Below are 21,093 nucleotides of genomic sequence, written 5' to 3'. Positions count from 1 at the left end.
AGAAAAGCCTTAGATAACTTATGGCCCATAACGTTCAACCCATCGAATCCAAGGTGGAAATTTGATATGGCGGCTAATTGGACTCAAACTGTGGCAGCTGCTGCTCCTTCCTTAAAGATCTTTGTCAAAAATTCTAAAATGGATGACAGAGGAGCTCAGAAAGGGTCGATTTTCTGTATATTGGCCCAAATTGGGAACCTGTTCCACTTACTGCAGTACAGTTTCCTGGTGGATGGCTTATGAGAAGACAAAAGGATTTGTCTTGTATCATCTGAGATAGAATGAAGCCTGGCAATTAGGGAAAGTGGATTAGCCAAGCAGTCAGCTTTAGGGACTGCAGTGAAGGAAGGGGAACTAAATCTGTCAAGGCCAGTAGGGGGCAATGAGGATAACTGTCCTTCCTAGCGATTTTGCTTTCTGTAAAAACCTGGGTATCAATGGAAAGGATGGGGAATGCATAAAGGAGACCCGGGGGCCAATCGTTCATGAGTGCATCTCTCGGGGGATGTCCTGGAGGTGGTATTAGGGCAAAGTAGCTTCTGCATTTGGTATTGATGTGACTGGCAAAGAGGTCACAGCAAGGCTGGCCCCATTTGCGGAAAATCAAATCCGCAACTCGTTGGTTGAGAGACCACTTGTCAGGCAAAAGTATTGCCCTGCTCAGCTTGTCCGCTATTACTTTGGATTTCCCCGGGATTTGCGTTGCTAACAGAAAACGCTGTGATGACGCAGCCCATTGCCATACCCTGAGGGCTTCTCGATTCAAGTACCAGACCACAGACATGTTGTCTGTCTGAATTGCAATTGTCCCTAGAGGAAGAGAGTCCTGAAAGTACTGCAATGCCAGAAGTACCGCTCTCAACTCCAGAACACTGATATGCAGATGTGACTCTTGATCCATCCATGTGCCTTGGGCAGTCTTTCCCTGAAAATGCCCCCCCCCCACCCTATCAGGGAAGCGTTTGTGGTCACAGTGGCTACTGGGGGGGAGAACAAAGGGTCTTCCAATTGTGACATGAAGAGACGTCAACCACCACCGAAGGTCTCTCTTGCAAGAATTCATGATGAGAATCCTGTGATGCATCGGTAGTTTCTGGTAAGACCACTGAGCAAAGAGGAGCCATTGAAGAATTTGTATATGCATCCTTGCAAGTGGTATAGCCAGGATTGCTGCGGCCATCAAACCTAGCACCTTCAAGAACTCTGCTGCTGTAGCTTTGTTCTTTGATACCAGTGAGTTGACATGTTGGCGGAGAAGTGAGACTCTTTCGATTGGAAGACATAGAGTGGTGGTTGAGGTATCTAACTCTGCTCCTATAAAAACGGTATGCTGCAATGGCGATAAGGCAGACTTTTCTAAATTGATTGTAATGCCTAATTGAATGCAGAGTTTCAGAGTGTATTGTGTTGCCTGAGTCAATTGATGCCTGGTGGTAGCGGTGAGGAGCCAATCGTCTAGGTATGGAAACATCCGGAATCCTAGACACCTCAGGTGAGCCGTGACCACTGCCATGCATTTGGTGAACACTCTGGGGTCTGTAGTGAGACCAAAGGGCAGGGCTCGGAACTGGTAATGATTTGCTCCCAGCCGGAAACGCAGGTGATCTCTGGAGCGTCTGTTCATCTTTATGTGATAGTACGCATCCTTGAGATCTATGGAGCACATCCAATCGCCTTTCCCTAGGAAGGGAAGAATGGACTGAAGTGTGACCATTTGGAACTTCTCTTTCTTTATGAACTGGTTGAGTCTGCTGTGGTCCAAGATAGGTCTCCCGTCCCCTGTTTTCTTTAGTACCAACAAGAATCTTGAGCAAGTTCCAAATCCAACTTGGTCTGCTGGGACTGGTTGAATGACTCTTTTTTTCTAGCAATTTGTGGACCTCTACGATTGCTTGTTCTCGGAGACTGGGTGGAACATCTGGGATTCTGTTTACAGGAATGGGAGAGGAAGAGAATGGTATGAAATATCCTCTGGAAATGATGCTTTGTACCCATGTATCTGATATTATGTTTAGCCAGGCTTCTGGGTACACAGACAAGTGACCCCCGGACTGCGTCCAGAGCCGAACAGCCGGGACCCCTTTCACGGTCGCTGGTAGGGTTGACCAGAGAACTGGCCCCTGTCACCCTGTTGCTGCAGACCCCCTCTGCCGCGGGGGCAGCGTCTTCCGTTATAACCCCCTCCTCTGCTTCTAGAGGGGGTTTCTCCACGTGTGTCCTGAAAGGTTCCCTGTGCTTTTCGGAACCACATTTTCCCTCCCATAGGGCCCTTGGGGTAGGGCCGAGTAGGGGTAGAAAAATGGACTCCAATGGCAGATAGGGTCTTGCTTTCCTGCTCACACCTGGTTAAAGTTTCCTTTACTTTAGGCCCAAACAGTGATGAGCTATCAAATGGGGTGTTGATAAAAGAAGACTTAAAGGGCTCCGCAAAGGAACAGAGATGCATCCACGCTTGTCTTCGCAGAGCAATGCCCGAACTAGCAGCTCTACTCAAACCATCAGCTGCATAAGATATGAGACGCATGGACGAGTAAACAACTGAGTTTAGGGTAGCGAGCTGTGTGTTGACTTTATCGGCAACCCCTGCAGCTACCGTACCCTGGAGAGTATCTCCTAGCTCTTTCAGATCTCTTTGTAGTCTCGTAAAATGGGTCAAGTAGTTCAGTGATCGCAGAAAAAAAGTCGCTGAACTAAACATGCGTTTCCCATATCTATTCATGATCCTAGAATCTCTGTTAGGAGGATGGATAGATGCAGATGTTTCAGGCACTTCCTTTTTGGTGGCTGCAGCTACCACCATGGCATCAACAGGCACTCCTTTGGTCAAAAAGGCCTTGTCCACTGGGGCAGAAATTAATTTATTTGGCTTGCAAGGGACAGGTTCCATGGCCTCCGGTGACTCCCACGCCTTATGAGAGATCAGTTCCATGAGCTCGTCGTAAGGCGGAGACACCCAAGAAGTTGAAGGTTGAGAGCCAAAAGCCTTCAAGAGCATGGACTCATCCTCAGTAGGGGTCTTGGACTGCCAATTGCCCCTCTAAGGATCTCTAATAACTCCGCAAAGGAGATATCCTCAGAGGGGGATCGAGGGGACCCTTCTGACTCATCCAAGTCCGTGTCAGATGTCAAAGACTCCTGTGGAGAGTCTAAGTGCCTCCTTTTGCACAGTCTCTTCCTGGGCACCTCCTCAGTGGGGAGATCTGGGGAGGTCTCGGAAGAGCAGGGGATGCCCTGTGGGGGTACTTGAGGCTCAGGGTCTCTACGCTTAGGGGGACCGGTAGACGAAGAAGCAGACACAGGAGCTTGAGGGGAGAGGGAAGGCCAGACCGATGCTGACGTTGTCTTGGGAGACAGGACTCTCCACATAGCATCGAAAGTGCCATGGCTCCGATGAGAAGGGGTAGATGGACCCGAAAGGACTGTCCAATCCTCCTGCACTGAAACCATGGGCTCCGAGCCCGAGGTAGGAGCTGAGCTCATCCGAGCCGAAGCCCCGAGAGGAAGGGTCGGCGCCGACAAATTGGTCTGACTATCCTCCCTGGACCTGATGGGAGAGTGTCGGCTCCTAGAGTCCTCGGTCGGTGCAGAGGACGTCCGAGTAGATGGAGCCGATAACACCAGTGCCGGTCTCGGCTCCAAAGGTTTAACAATCATTGGTTCGGGTTCCTTCGGCTCTGAGGATCTAGTACGGCTCAGAGGAGGAGTAGACAAATCCGGTTCAATGGTCTTCGAGGCCGACAACAATTTGGCAAGTCCTGGTGCCTGTAAAAGATTCTGCACTAGCCGATCCATGTCCAAATCTGAAAGGCTGACTGAAGACTTAGATGAATGCACCGAAGGTGCTGACTGGAGCAGAGCAGAAGAGGGAACCTCAGAGACTGGCTCCAAGACTGGGAGCTGGCTTCAAATCAGAGGGACACTCAGTTCCGAGAGCTTTGGAACCAATGACCCTGTACCCTCTGAAGTTCTTGCCTTTTTTACAACTTTCGAATCCGAAGATTTAGAAGATTTGGAAGAAGTGCTGGCACCTTCCTGGCTACTCAAGACCTCAGAAAAGGAATGCTGTAGTAATCCCCTGTCAATGAGTTTCCTCCTGCTCTCCAAGAGGACTCTTATTGAAAAGGAATGGAAAATTCTGCAAGTGTCTTGGAGGTGTTTAGCCCAAAAACAGTAGACACATTGGGCGTGTCCGTCAGTGATGGACATTTTTTGCCCACAATCTGGGCATTTCTTGAATCCCAATTTGGGATGAGACTTTTCATCTGACATGCTCTAAACAGTACAAACCTGTAGAGTACAAATAACAGTACAATGAAATCTAAATAGGGTAAAAGACCCAACACTAAGTAAGGAAAGCAAACTAAGCCCACACCGGGCACTATCTACCACAGAGGTAAAAGTATAAATTTCAAATACATGGCTAAAAAGGCCCACTGAGAGAAACCTGACTAGAAGAATTATTGTTATTATTAACTCTAAATAGGGCTAAAAGGCGCACACAAGATGACTAAGCCAACACAGGGCACTATCCACAAACTACTATTTCTATATTATAATTTTAACAATAACACACAAACTGTTTAGATGAATAATATCTAATAGAAAGAAGAAGAATTTTTATCAAAAACTTGCTATTTTTCACCAAATGGTCCAAGCTAGCTGGGTCACCGAGATCTCTCTTGCCTCCGCAAATTAGATCTGGGGTAATTCCAGCAGTGCATTGTGGGATAAGGGGCTTGGTCTCGAGCTACTGGCAAACCTTGAGCTTTGCTATCGGCCGTGTCGGAGCCGAAGATCGGCTCCAAACCCATCAGTGAGAATAAACGGTGAGATTTAACAACTTCACATTTATTGTTTGCACCCAAGAATCAGATGTTATTGAATGCCAGGCCAAGTGATGCAGAGAGAATCTTCCCCCAACTGCCATCCAGAGTTAAGCAATCAGGCCGCTCCTCAGGAGCGCTGATAGGGTTGCCCAGAGAAAGATTCTCTGGAACCCTGGTTACGCGGGCCTCCTCTGCCTTGGGAGGGACCTCCTGATGAGTTCCCCCTTCTGCTCTGGGGAGAAAACTTGCCACGTGTCTTGAAAAAGCCCTCGAGACTTCCTGAACCACATCTTCCCACCCTTCTGATTCCTGGAATAGGGTCACTGAGGAGTGGAAGAATGTACGCCCACGGCAGATAGAGTCTTTCCATCCTTCTCACACCTAGCTAATGTGTCTAACTTTTGGGCCAAACAACGAAGAAGCATCAGTGAGAGCGTTGAAGGAAGACTTGAAGGGGTCTGCGAAGTCACACAAGTGTATGTATCATGTACCTCATCAGACACATGCTCCTGGTAGGGTTCCTGAGAGTTCTGTGATCAGGTCCCTTTGAAGACAGGTAAAATGTACCAAATAATTCAGACCATATGGCAAAGGTCATTGAAGCATAAACCCGCTACCCTAATCTGTCCAACATCTGAGACTCTCAGTTTGGAGGATGGACAGTAGGACTCTCCTCTGCAAGTTCCTTCTTTGTGGCCACAGCCACCACCATAGCATCTACCGCTAAACCCTTGGACCAATGGGGTTGATCCTCGGGGGGGGTTGTCGGGTCTCTGAGGGATTGGCTCCACAGTGTCAAGGGGCCTTCCAAGCATGCTGCACGATGGGCTTGACTAACTCATCTGCAGGTGGGGTCAACTAGGAAGTAGAAGATTGGGCATGGAAAGCCTGCAAGAAGACAGATTCCTTGGAGGAAGGGTTGGTGGGCTTCCAGTCACCCCTCTGTTTTAAGATTTCTAGGATGTCTCCAAAGGAGACATCTTCGGGAGGCGACCATGGGGACCTTTCCCCTTCATCGAAGTCTGTATCTTTGGTGAGAGATTCTTCCAGAGAATCAAACTGCCTCCTCTTCCATGATCTCTTACGGGGCTTATCAGGGGGGAGGTCTGAAGAGAGGGTACCCTGCGGGAGGGTGTCTTGCTCCTGTGCCCACTGCCCCAATGTAGTAGACTGTGACAGCTGCGAACCAGAGGACACAGATATGACATTCTGATGTCTAGGGTTCCAACTGTGAGCCTGCTGAGGCAAGCACTCTCTCCATACCCTGAAAGGCAGGCCCGCCTGAAGAGGGATGGGAGCTCAGAATCGAGAAAGATAGCCATGGAACTGGGGTCACACCCCACTCCGAGCCCGCCCCCAGAGAAGTAGCCATGAGAGGATTCAGAACTGTCAAAGCAACCAGAACCGTAGATGGTGCTGTGGAAAAAATCAGTGTAATCTAGGGATTTTGGATCATGGGAGGGTCAGCTCTGACTGAGCCAAGGTCCACAGAGTGGGTTCTGTTACCAAGGTGAGATCTACCTTCGGTACCAAAGAAGCTGGCACTGGGAGAGGTGTCGGTATCGAGGGCTCCAAATCCTGCGGGGAGGTCGAACAAGGAAGATAAGTTGGAGTCCGTGGAGAATAAACCTTGGCTCCAGGTGGGAGGGAGGTCCTAGATGGGGTTGGAATATCTCTGGCCGTCAAAATCTGATTTACTGGTCTAGCTACATCAAGCTCCGAAAGGCTCCTGGTAGAATGAATAGACATCCCAGAGGAAGATTCTGGTCAACCAATAAAGGGACTGAGCTGCTGTCCAACAAAAGGGTCAATAGATGGGGAATATCGAGTCATGGGTAGGGGTTTGACCTTCGGCACTGGAGCAAGAACTTGTGTTGGGGTGGAAGTGCCCAGTTTTACAGGAGAAACTATTATTGGTGTCGAGTCAGTCTGCGGTACCATGGTAACTGTAGTCAGTTCCATGGAAATAGACGGCACCATGGAAGTGGTCATAGACTCCAGTGCCAAAACAGATGGTGCCAATTTCAATTGTTTAGGTTTCGGATCAATGGTAACCTGGCCTTTGGATAATTTTGGTTCATGAAGCTGAGGAGATACTTGGATCAAGTGGCTCCTCTTATTCACTTCTTTTTTAGGAGGTTTTGACACCTCCTCCTCCTCAGACTCCTTTAAGATCAATTTGTTTCTATACTCTGCCAGGGTCTGGGCACTAAAGCCCTTACAGAGCTCGCAGAGCCTGGAGTTGTAAGTGCAGCACTCCTAAACAATGCACGCAGGACAGATGCTCACTGGAGTTGGGCATCTTCCTGTCACATTTGTCACACTGTTTAAATCCTGTGGTACCTTTTTTGTCAGCTATTATCAGATAAATCATCACAATGAACAGACGTTCACAAGATCAAACACATACAAACACACACGCAATAATGGAAAAAGCAGAGCAAGTGAAAGATTTTTTTTTTTTTAACGTACTAGCAATGGTAGCACACGAAATACCCAGAAGGGTAGAGAGAAAAGAACACCAACAATGGTATTTGAGCATTACCAGAGGTAAGAGGTAAGGGAGGGGCCTATACCAATTATGGAAAGGAAGATGTACCAAAAAAAGTAAAAAAAGATAGATAAAACAGCACTCTCGCACTAATTCAGTAATATATATTTAAGCAACCAAGAAATAAGAGGGGAGTTGCAAAGAAGAAAAAAATTGGGAAATATATAGAAATATAAACACTTAGCTTGAGAGCACAGCCTGACGTGTCTTGAAACTCTATGTGGCAAACAAGATCTGAAGGGAAGGGAAGAGAGGCACTATGGGTAACCTTAGCTTGAGAGTTTCTGGCTGGTGCGAGCTTGTTACAACGGCCAAGTCAGTTCTGAGGATGGAACTGGAACCAAACTGTCATGAATGAATGAAGATTGACATCAGATGTACTGGTTATGCAGTCAACCTCTGCCTCTAGGGCAATGTCCATTATGGTTACCTCCCCATCTACCACAAGGAGGTTCATCACCAGCAGTGTCTTAAGAGCTCTGTGATTTTCAGAGCCATATCTTATTCCCAGCCTGCTGATTCCTTGAACAGGATCTCTTGGGAGCAGACAAATGGATACCCACTGCAAAGTGAGTCTTGCCATTCTGCTGACTCCTAGCCAGTGTTTCTTTCAATTTAGGTCCAACTAAGGTGGACCTATCAAAGGGGGTATTAACAAAAAATGTCTAAAAGCTTTGTGCAAAATCACACAGGCACATTTAGGTATGCTGATGAAGACCTAACCACTGCCTGCTGCTCTCACCATGCCATTAGCTACATTAGAAAGCAGTCACATGGCTACATTTGAAGTACATTGGAGGGTAAAAAGTTAGAATTCCATAGTCTTCTGAACATTTGCAGGCAAGATAGTAGTGTGTGTCTTGAAAATCTGTTTGGTCAGATCTCTATTTAATCTGGTGACGTGCTAAATAATTCAGCGCCCTATGGCAAAGGTCACTAAAGTGTACATTTGTTTCCTAAATTGGGCCATAGCCCTAGACTCTCTACTGGGGGAAGAGTCTACATGTTTCCACTTGCAAATTGGTTTCCTGTGAGCCAGTTCTAAGGAGGGTCGGATGGTTCTGAATCAGAATGAGAGCTTATGTAGCAGGTAGTCTGGGAAACCTATGCAACTGACTATTCCTATCTGAAAGAAGGATGGGAAGTATAAGTTGATTCTCGTCTAGGTTTGGATGGAACTGAACTGGATGAATGCATCTTTTCCTTCAGCACAGAAAGGACCAGCTATAAAGCCTCAAACATTGAGGACACTATTGGCTCTACCGGAGCCCTCCTATCCACTAACAGACTCAGAACCAAGAGGTCTTAATCATGAGGCTGATTTTGGCAGTGAGCTATAGAGAGCAGAAGCAGTGAGGGGAACAGATGGCTCTGGCAACTTTGGTGTTGACTCATCCCCTGGAGCCATGGTGCCGAAACTTTGGCTCCAAGACTCTTCCAGATCCAAACATGGGGCCAAAACAGGAAGGGAACCTATCGGAGTTGAAGTCATTTGTACTGTCAGCTATGGCAAAGGTGCTCTGGAACAGACTGAACCAGAGATAACCAGGTCCAAGGGGCAAACTGGAATGGGATAAGACAGAGGAGGAGTACAAGGCCCGGCACTCTGTACATTCTCAGAAGACAGTACCGAGAGAACAGTGAGCTGAAACTGTGTTCTGAAAAACTTCATCATCCTGCTGACATCTTATTCCGTCACGCTTCTTGATGACAGAAGATGACAATCTTCTCTATTGAAGGATCAGTGACTGTAGCCTGGGACTCACTGGGGCTGGTTAGAACCCATACCGAAGAAGAGACGAATGGATCAGAAGCACTGTCAGCTCAAAACATTGTGGTACCTTAGGATATGAACCAGAGGAAGGTGTCAGATCCGGACAGCGCTTACAGACTTCTTAGAGTCTGAGTTCTGTTTTTCCTTTGCCTTTTCCTTCTTTATCCTTTTATCTTTCTCAATCTCCTTTTCTTTTTCCTTCTTTTTCTGTTTGTCCTTGGACCTTTTATCTTTAATTGTGGGCAAAGAGGCAGCAAAGGAAATGGAAGGCATAGCAAACCCAGTCTGAGTTGGAAGGAGTCCCTTCATGATATTTCTCTCTAATAATTGCAGAGCCTGGAAGCTAAAGGAAGAGCAGCCATGGTACTGAGTACTGAGGAAGGCAGTATCCAAACAATAAAAAAAACAAGGTGTGTGGGTACATGGGGACCTATCATTAACCTGAATGTTGTAAATGACTGTGCATCTAAAACTATGCCCTGGATTTTCATGAATATACTTTGCAAGCGAATTACACACATTTGATCTATTGATAGCACATTCATGTTCATAAATTCTCTGAACAAACTCCATGGATTATATTATTGGAAAAGAAAGAACTGTCATGGCAGATTAGGTTGTAGGCTGACAGCTGGCCAGGAATGAATGAGCGTACTTCCATAACCCCATTATTAAAATTAAAAGCATTGGAAAGAAGGAAATTATAATGCTATATTGTTTAAATTGAATATTTGCATTGTAATTTTTCTTCTACTGTATAGGGTGATTTATAACCATGGAAAAAAGAAAAGAAAGAAATCCCTTTTAATGTAGTGTATACTGGTGTTTTTAAATATATGGCATTTAAATACGATGGGTTGGACCAATCATGAACAAGCTGCTAGTATTTAAATGAGTGCTTTAGTTTATTTTAATGTCTGATGAAGTTTAGTAACACTGTTAAACATAAGCGCTAATAATACCTTTGCATTTTAAGTTGTTTTATTAAAAGTGAATGTATCTTCAGTTGGAGCCTGTTTTTTCTGCAGCCATATTGTTTATTAGATGTTTTCTTTACTTATTTGAGACTGTCCTGCAATGTTGTTTTAAATATTTCCTGTGATTTTGAATTCTGAAGTTACTGTGTTGACTTACTGAGTATTGTCTTGTTCTTTTATTATTTATTATTAAGTATATTTAAACCCGTCTTTCTGGCTGATATTTGTAAGATATATTTAAGTTCTTAGAGTACTTGCATGTCTGTTTGGTGACACTGTACAGGCCACTCCTAAACAGCTCTGCTCTTGGTCAGGCTACCATTTGGATTAATATAACATTACACAGTAGGACTGGACACCCTTTGTTAAGGGCCTTAAGTAGCTGATAAAGAGTTGGCTGGTGGCAGTCAGAACTATCTTATAGTATTGGCAGAAGGGAGCATAACTTGTAAACCTTTGCCAGCCTTTCCCAGGTGTGTGTGTGTGTGTGTGTGTGTGTGTGTGTATATAAATCAAATCTCAAAGTGTGTGTGTGTCAACAACTTGGGCAGGGACACAAAGCACTGGTTGGAGAGGGTGGTGGAGGTTTTGGGTTGGCCACTCAGCTGAGATCTCAACCCTGTAGTCTTGGCAGAAGGGGGCATAGCTTGTAAACCTTTGCCAGCCTTTCCCAGGTGTGTGTGTGTGTGTGTGTGTATATATAAATCAAATCTCAAAGTGTATATGTGTCAGCAACTTGGGCAGGGACACAAACCACTGGTTGGAGAGGGTGGTGGAGGTTTTGGGTTGGCCACTCAGCTGAGATCTCAACCCTGTAGCTGTGCCAGTGGGGATTCCTATTGGGGATCTGGAGAAACCAGCGTCACTGACTGATCTAGGGAAATTGTAGATTACTGTGGCTGTACTTGTCATCCTCCCACTGTGTATGCTCCCCACAGTTGCCAGTGGTGAGGACTGAGGCTCCTTGATTACTGGGTCAGTGCTGGGATGTCACAACATCTACCAGGAAAAAACTACAACAAGCCTACAGGCCCTTGCATCATCTGGGACAAGACTGTGAATCACCAAACAGGCTGTGACCTGCTTTTCTTCTTGGGATTGGTGCTAATGTTTTGCTTTTGGTGAGAGAAAAAGCAACAAAGGAGTATTGTATCCCAGCAGAGTGAAGCTGTGGTGAGACCAGCACTAGTAGTAGCCAGGCATTAGCCATTCACGCAATTCCTCCCCTTTTCATCATTCTTGACAAGCTAATTTCGTTTTCAGTAAGTAGTGCTTGATTTGTTTCCGACTTCAGAATATCTTCCTAAATACTTCCATCCTTAAATTTTCAGGGTCTGCTTATCAAGTGTTTGGCAGTATCCTGTATAGAGAGAGATACACCTTGAGTGACATTTTTCCTGTAAAAGCACAACTGAAATTTTAGCAATACCTATTTGTACACAGGATTAGTTTGCAGTGACAAGCACTTTCCCCAGAGTCGCAAACCAGATACTCCTGACATTGCCTTACATTCTCACTCCAACTGTCTAATCATAGGTTCATAGGTTGGTACTAGGCTATCAGCCCTAGGGCATATACAAGCCTAGCCATAATTCCCTGGCTATTTCTTCCCACACTATTTACTTCCCTGGACCCCTGTCTAGCAGGGTGACTGATATGATCCCCTGGGGTGAATTTCCTTTCTCCCATCCAATTGTCAAGGTTCCTTTTGAAGACAGCCAAAGATGCACTCTGCTTGACATGTATGGGTAGTCTATTCCAGAGTCTGGGGAGTCTCTGGGTCAGGAACCTATCCCTCCAGCATGTTTTGTTTATTGTGATGACAAGGTTTAGATCCCTGGAGCATGTGGCTCTGAGGGATTGGGATTTCTTTAAGTGTAGCATGTCCAACAGCTCTGGGTTTGACATGGCCTTGTATGTTAAGCAGAGATCACCCTTGAGTAAACAATATGCGACAGAGTATAGCTGGAGTTTTTTAAGGCGGCCAGCATAGGGCATCTGCCTGTGATTCTTTTAGTGAGGCATTTCTGCGGCCTTTCCAGTTGTTGCAGATGTCTTCAGAGGTACATACCAAATGGGGCGTTGTACTCTATAATGGGTCTAATGAGGGACGAGTACAGTGGGACAATGACCTCTTTTTTTCTGGATGAAAAGCCCTTAGTGATGAGGTGTGCCACATAGAAGGATTTCCTGACTGTTGTGGTGATGTGGTTATCGAAGGTGAGACCACTGTCCACCTGTGTCCCTAAGTCTCTTACCACACTTTCAGTGTTTAGTGTACTGCCACCTGTTTGGTAATTCATGGGTACATGTTTTTTCCCAAAGGGGATAACTATACATTTCTTGGCATTGAGCTTGAGCCCATGGCTCTGGCACCAAGCATCTGTTTCTACAAGGCCCTTTTGCAGAGTATCCACATCATTTGGGAATTCAATAATGGCTCCCAGTTTGCAGTCATCTGCAAACTTTGTTAGCCAGAGTCTCTTAGTGTTGGCATGTACTTCAGAGAAGTAGATGCCAAACAAGAGAGGTCGCAGGACTGAACCCTGAGGTACTCCACTTGTCACTTGTCTGGAGCTGGATTTGGAGTCGGCTACTTTTACACTGTGGGTTCTGTCAGTAAGCCAGTTGGCAATCCATCAAGTGATGTAGGGATTAATGCCTAGCTTAGTAAGTCTATTTATGATTCCAGAGTGTGGAATGGTGTCAAGGGCCTTGGCGAGGTCCAGATAGGCTGTGTGGACCACCTTACCCTCGTTCACAGCTCTGGAGACTGATTCAAAGAAGTCAATCAGGTTCAGGAGACAAGATCGGCCCTTCACGAACCAAACTGAGTGGGGTCCATTGTCTGAAGGTTGCCAATGTCTTTGTTTATAAGTTCCATGATACTATGTTCCATGGCCTTGCAGATCAGGCTAGTCAGACTGATGGGGCAGTAGTTCCCTTGATCCAAGGTGGACCCCCCCCCCTTGTGCAGTGGGATAACTGTAGCTGTGCACCACTCAGTGGGCACAAAGCCTGAGGTGAGGCTATGATAAAACATGACACTTAGGTGCGGTACCAGTTCATTTAGTACACAGCTCGCGATGTCGTCTGGTCCCATGGATGCTGTATTCTTAGCGTTGGAGAGTGCGTTTTTTACCTGTGTTGCCTTTATTACCAGAATTTGGCAATCTTCCGGTATTAAGATGGGCCATTTAGGGGGAGAAGTTGACACTGAACTGATCTGCCAGAATATTGGTAATATCCTTGGGATCAGTATATTTAATGCCATTCTGTTGTCGCTCTGAGCAGATTTGAGCATTGCCATTTAGATTCTTGACATAGTTATAGAATCCCTTGTTGTTATCTTTGGCAATTTTATTTTCATAACTAGCTTTGGAGGATTTTATGAGGGATCTCAGCTTCTTACTGAGGCTTGTAAGGGAGTTTTTTGCAACCTGGGATTTTCCTCTTTTCTGCAACAGTTTCTTCCTTTTGTTGTAAAGTTTGTTTATGGCAGGGATCCATCAGATTGGCTTCCTTTTTTTGGAGGAGAGCATTGTTTCTATTTGGGATGGCATGATTCATGCATGAGTGGATGTACTCATACAGTGCCTTAGTGTAGGATTCAGAAGTCGAACCTTCAGTTCCCATCTGCATGGGTGTCATGAAGTTTGTCACTTCTGACTTGAGTAGCATGAAGTTGGCTTTGGAGAAGTTTTTTTACGGAGGTTTCCTTACTGGGGGTGGGATGTGGATGTTAAGGGTGATTAGCTTATGGTCAGACCTGACCAATGAGGGGGTGACCATAGGTGTGGAGCATTGATTTCCCATGTTGGTAATGATCAGGTCTAGAATATTGGAGCCCCTGGTGGGACTATGGATTAGTCGATCAAGGGCGTTGGAATTTATGAATTCCAAGAACTGTTGGGCAAAGGTGTTGGTACACGAGCAATTTTCCAAGTTAATGGCAGGGTAGTTGAAATCACCCAGTATTAGGGTGTTTGGTTGCATCTTAATATTTTCCAGTATGTTTAGAAAGGTGTAGTGAGAATCTTGGGGCATGGTGGGGGATCTGTAGCAAGCTACAATTCAGATTGCAGTCTTACCTACTGTTAATTGCACATGGAGAATTTCAGATGCATTGTGCTGGGCAACTAGCCTGGTGGTGTGAATATCCTTGGTGAATATGGACACTCCACCTTTAGTGTTTTGGTCTTGGTTTGGTGGCCGAAAAGTGTATTAGCTGTAGTCTGGTATTGCAGGGGTGCTCTCTGGAGCCGTCAACCAGGTCTCAGTTACTACACAGACTTCGATGTTCTCCATTTTTAGGAGGGTCTGTTGTCATGGATATGAACTTTTCCACCATCTCCATTTCCAGCTTGGTGGATATGGGCATCCTGAGGCAATGTAGAAATTGCCTCATGTTTACTGGCAACCAGTTATTTCTCAAGCTGATATGGTATGTGAGAGATGTATTTACACAATGTCACAGGAGGTAAAGCTCTCACATAGAAGTACTTCTAATGTCTATAAGGTTGTTAGTAGTACACACATTGCACCCATCACACTCAATTCAAAGCAGACATATAGATTCACATATTCTGAGGCACTTAAATGTAACCTTCCTAAACCCCAAAGACTTCCTAGATGAAGTACAAATAGCCACAGCAGGCCCAAATGCACTCTTTCAAAACAACACCCACATCAACACATACAGCATCTCATGCAGCCTCTACTTTTAATCCCATAAGGTAAGTCACCACACAATCTAACATTTGGGTCATTGGAGACTTCATTGTGAGACACACTGATGCCCCTCTCACCAGGCTGAGTAAGAAGAAAGTCAAGGTCATTTCCTTATCAGAGGCAAGATATGCCACATTACACAAGCACTCTGGTCATTGGACCACAAGTACCACTATGACTCAGTCACAATCCATATGGCTGCAAATGACCGGAGACATACCTCTCTAGACTATATGAGGAGATACATCATGCAGCTCTTGGAATGTGTGTCCCAGGCTGGTATGAGCCTAGCATTGAGCAGCGTTTTATGTTCTCCAAGGAAGATGCCATAATACAAACAAAAAATGAATGATTTTAATAACTGGCTTAGTTTCTAGTGTCATTCTAAGGAGGTGCAATATTTGTCAGCATGGAAAGAGATGGTCAACAGACCAGACTGCTTTGCCAATGATGGTCTGCACCTCTCTCCTCTAGGCTTTCACATATTAGCTAAAACACTGTCTTCCCCCATAATGCCTTTTTTAGACAATGCAACACTGAAAGTACATCCAAGATTGCAAATCAAAACCAAGAAAATCTAAAGGTGTTACTGCTCAATGCTAGGAGTCAAACTCCACTCCCTAGATGCTCTCTTCACCCTAAAGAATTCTGACATCTGTGCAGTCACTGAGACATGGTTTAAAGCTGCAGACAGGACACAGACAGTGCAAGGTTACAATGCCTTCCACACATTCAGACCAGCTACTACACAGACAGGGATTAAAGGTGGAGGTGTCCTGATTTTATATAAAAAATACATACATCTTAAGGCTGGTCAAACAGGACAATGCACTTGAGCTACTCCATGTTCAAATCATGATAGGCAAAATCCAATGCCACTTCCTTGCAAGCTATATGTCCCCCTCTATGACCTAGGAAACCCATACCATGCATTTAAATTTATTGGAAACACTCACCGTCCAACCCAATACAATAGCCATGGACAACTTTAACTACCTACTATCAGCTGGGAATCCTATACAACACCAAACATACAGGCACTGAGATTCATGGATTTTGTAAACACAAACTCCCTGGGCCAGAATGTCAATACACCAACCAGGGGTGCAACCATACTATATCTGGTTCTCAATAATATGGAGAGTGCTGCACACCCCCCAGTGTAATGTCTTTCCTGGTAAGGTCAGACTACAAAGTGGTCTCCTTTGAAGTAAAAATAAAACCTGGACCCCCAACTAACACTGGAATATTCAGGAACTGCTGTAACATTAACTTACTGCTATTAAGTGATAACTTGGGCAAAATTTCAAGCCCCCATAAACCCTGAGAACACTGCTGCCTATGCAGAACTATTCACAGAAATCCTATACAAGCATGTTAATAGCTGCATGGAGGCAGCTGTACCCACCAGGAAGAAGTACAGAACTAACTCAAAAAATAAGCCACCCTGGTAGAATCACAAAATCAATAGGCTGTATAACAGAAGGAAGAAAATCTTAGGAAAAATTAGGAGGTGCAGCACCCAGCAGGATAAAATCACTCTCATCAAACTAAACAAACAACTCAGAGGACAGAAAGTCTATTAAAGCCAAATTTGAGGTAAATTTGGCCTCCCAAGCCAAGGACAAGGCATTTGTTGGCTATATCCACAACCTCAAAGGCAATACACAATTGTGTGCAGAGGTCACTGTAAGTGGACCCACCTATACTGAACAAGAAGATATAGCAAACCTACTGGCCAACAAATTCAGCTCCAATTTTACCCCTCTCCCCTTCAACCTTTACTTCCCCTGCAATCACTATGGAACAGGTCCTTAATGCTCTAAGGCCAAGAATACTGTATCAATGGGCCTAGACAGTATCCCAGGATACCTTCTGAACAGCATAAAACATGACTTATCAGACCCCCCGGAATGGCTATTTAATTTGTAGCCTCCAAACAGGCTTCATGTCTCGTGAATGGAGAACAGCAACAGTCATCCCTCTACACAAAGGTGGGCTATCTACAGACCCTGGAAACTACAGACCCATTAAGGCTCACTAGTCTTACATGCAAAGCTGCTACTTTTTGGCATTTACTTCTCTGAAGTCAATGTCAATGGTCTTTGGCTGACTAGATTTGCAGATGACTGCAAATTAGGAGCAGTCATTGAATCCCACACCCACAAATGTCCTCCAGGAAGGGCTGACATAAAAACAACTGGTGTCAGAGCCATGGACTAAAACTAAATGCCAAGAAATGCATAACCTTCTCCCTTGGGAAGTCATCCAACCCTGGTAACTATCATACTGACACCCCTTAGAGTTGACCCAGTAGTCAAGGACTTAGGGACACTAGATAGTAATCATTAATTTGACCATCATGTGTCTACAACAGTGAGGAAATCATTCTATGCTGCGCAACTTATAAGCAAAGGTATGGCATCTAGGTACAAGGAAGTCATTTCATTGTATTCAGCATTCATCATACCTAACAGAGTACAATGCCATATCTGGTATGTACCTAACCAGGCATATCCAACAAATGGAATATCCACACAGGTTCCTCATTAAAAGAATACAAGTCACAAGTAAAATGTCCTATGCAGACCGCCTCGAGGCCCTATCCCTGTACTCTGTCTCTTACAGGCTTATTGAGAGGAAATCTATGCATGGCATAAAGGGCATTGTCAGACCTCAGTCTGATGCACCTCTTGCATAGTTGCAAAGCAAACAGCACCAGAATTACCCGTTTTAAAAACTTAAACCTTGCCTGTGATACAAATATGACCTGTTGGAGAGAAAGGTATGTATCCCAGAGACTACTCCATCTCTGGAACAGGCCATCCATGTGAAGCAGAGTTCTTCCCTAAGCCAATTCAACTGTAACTTGGACAATTGAATGGGGAACAGGGAATTCATCCCTGGCCTGGCATCTATGTCTCTAATAGACACAGGCAACCTGTATATGGCTCATCTCCCAGGCCCGTGCTTGTAAATATTTCATCTCCTAAACCTCTGCTTACACTTATCAAGGTACCAGAACTTGTCAGAGGTTTATGATGCATGGCTAGGCTTAAAAAGGCTACTGGTTGTTAGCCTAGTAAACACATATGAACCTATGAATTGTCTCAGCAATACCCATATTTATGGGAACACAATAAGATGGAAACATTTAGGAGTATGCATTAAAAAGGCTTCTGTTATGGCAGCTAAAGATATGTGGGAAGATACTAAACAAAAGATATTACAAAAACTGAGATGACTATGGACAGAAAGATAAAAGCAATGAAAAGTTTTTTAGTCCCCTTAGTTTTATAAAAAGGTCAGACATATTTTTATCAACAAGAGGAGAAGTTGTGGACAATTAATAAACAGTTGAAGGAATATATCTCGGAGGGGAACAGGTCAAGAGTTATACTGGCTAAGTTGATCATCCTAATGAGTAGGTGGTTTAGGATTATCTGACTTGAAGGGAAGTTTTAGAGTTATGCAGTTAAGGCGCATATATGTAACATGTGCACAAGGTTATAATTCAAAATGGAAAGGGAAGATGATAAAACTGGGGAGGTTAAGAAATAAGTAGAGAATGGTATTCTGGACCAATACGGGAACAGAGAAAGGAGATTTTGCCAATTGGGATGATTGCAAGTACATGTACAGAAACAGGCCAGAGGAGGCTGGAATTTACTGGAAAAATTTCTCAAAGGAACCAAGGTACTGGGAGCAAATAACTATAGAAGGAACAGTAATACAGTGGGATGAGGTTAAGAAAAGGTTTGGATTGCATGTTTGAGACTGCCTTCCTAACCAGGGATTGATATCACAATACAGACAAAGAGAAAGAGCTATGGGAGTCCTAAGTGAAAGACCTGCACTGGTACAGTTTTAAGTCAAATCTAGATCAGAAGCTGCTGTTAAACAAGGAATAATTAGAGTGGTATATATAATATCACATAACTATAAGAATAAATCTTAGGAGGCTAGAAAAAATTGAGATGAGAGATTGGAAAAGCAATGTAGAAGGAAACAATGGGAGGACATAAGTATGTCTCCAAAATATGCAAAAAAGTGCAGAAGGTTTACGAATTTGCTTGGATATGTTTGCACAGGTATTTTTATACTCGAAGCAGTAGATAGCAAATATTGGCAATGTTATGGGGTAGAAAGGTGTAACTGAGATTTTGGGAATATAATGATCTGTCAGATTTTAAAAGTTCTGCACAGACAGCTGTCAGAAATACTGGGGGAGGAAATGGCTGTATCTAAGGAAATTATTCTTTTGATCTGGGACACAGGATCTGAATTGCCTAGACATGGTAAGACCTTATTAAGTTTACTTTTATTGACTGCCATAAAGCAGTTACTACAAAGTGGAAATCTATATCTAAACAACTGTACTCAAAGTAATGAGCATGTAAAAAGAGATTAAAGAATGGGAAGCAAGATCTTTAGAAAAGGGAGGGAGAAAATTACATAGAACTAAACGGAATTCGTGTGAATAATACATGCAGAATACTGTTCAGAAGGAGGAGTGATATTTAAGGGTAGGCTGAAATAGAGCATGTATTGTTGGACTGAATGACAGTTGTTACAAAGAAAGAAAACATATTGTACTGTATAATGTATGTAAATAAAAAAAAAATGTTAATATGTTTGTTAATATGCTTTTTATTTTCTATGTCTTAAGTGATAATTTAATACAGTTGTTTACAAAAGCAGAGTAATCAACTGCCAGATGGGCATGTTTCACATTTACTTTACAAGTTGGTCATGGGCTTCACCCCACTGAACTTAGAACATCCAATGCATCGTATGCTTTAGTAAGGACATGGAATCATGGACTGAAGATGGACACAAAATCAGGAGATATTCATCTGACCGGTGAAAACAATTTAACTGGAAGTCAATGCGTGGGCTTATAGGGCTATAATTCTGTAGTTTAGTATCTTAGGCTATTTTAGTGAAAAGGGAAGCTCAGTCTACTTGTGTGTGTATGGGAGCTGTTAAAATATAACTTAGTTTACAGATGCCACAATTATCAAATATCCTGAAAATTCATTTTCTCTACAGTTCTAGCTAATGTTCATTCAGTTCCACAAATGGCAGTCATCAAAACATATGAAAACTGAAAGTCCCTTACAATGATGCTATATTGCTACTACAGAAATGTGCTGAAACCTGAAGACAATCAAAAGAAAAGACAGCAAAGGTGGAAACTGCTCTGGCTTTCTGACAAATGGAGATAAATACAGACAGATGTGAGACTCTACAAAAACAGATAGATGTACAGTGTACCTAAATAGCATAATCCATCTCCCTTCTAGAGGTCAGGGGATTTGCAAAAAAAAACAAAAGATAAACAACCTGTGTCTTCCACATTTATTGAGGCTTCTCAGGTCTACAATAGACTTCAAATCTTTGTTTTCTGGGAAAATAGCAAAATGGAGGATCAAAGCAATTTGTTCCACTGCTCAAAAGGCATGACCAGGACACTTTTCTTTCCTAGGAAGCAGCATAACTGCTTGGATTACTGAACAATGGGCAGTGGAGGACAAGGCATTACTTTGTACAGTGTGAGGAATGAACTAAATTCCACAGACCACTTGACATCACCAGAAGGATGTAATAATCTACAGCCATCACCCAAGTCTCAATATATTGCTCAATCTTCCTTAGAGCTACTTCCTTGCACAGCGGGCACAATCAGCAGTAGGTAAGGAATCGCAGAAGCAGTGATGGGGTTCCCAGGAGAAAGAGGTACATTCTGAAGTAGGTGTTAGAACAGAAGACCTAGATACAGTACACTACTTCTCTGCAAGTACTGTAGAAACTAATTTCTTGGCAAATGGATTCCACTGAAAAGGGCTGCATTGTGTATACTCCTCTATGTATGTATGAACAGAACACCATGTCGATGAGTTCAAGTGTCGCTCTCTCCCTCCTGCAACCTGAAAATGATGACTTGTCAATGATGTAGTGAAAGTGTCCCCTGGCTTGAGAACTTGGGCCCTTTGCAAAGCTGATTAACATTTATCACTTGCATGTAACACAGGCCGTGAAACCGACTACTACACTTGTGTAACCTGTTTTCGTACACGAACACCTCCTATGCAAAAATTGTTTTTGAAAGTCAACATTTTCTGTGCTTTCATAGCCCATTAAGGTATGCATACTCACAACTACCTATACTGCTACATAACAGATTGCAGAATTAAATTAATAAATTAAGTGTATTTCTGCAATGTGATTATG

Source organism: Protopterus annectens, chromosome 11.part0 (genome assembly GCF_019279795.1).
Source record: "Protopterus annectens isolate FY-2018-M chromosome 11.part0, PAN1.0, whole genome shotgun sequence".
Lineage (NCBI taxonomy): Eukaryota > Metazoa > Chordata > Ceratodontiformes > Protopteridae > Protopterus > Protopterus annectens.
The sequence above is the reverse complement of the archived record's forward strand: the minus strand, read 5'-3'. Positions refer to the sequence as shown.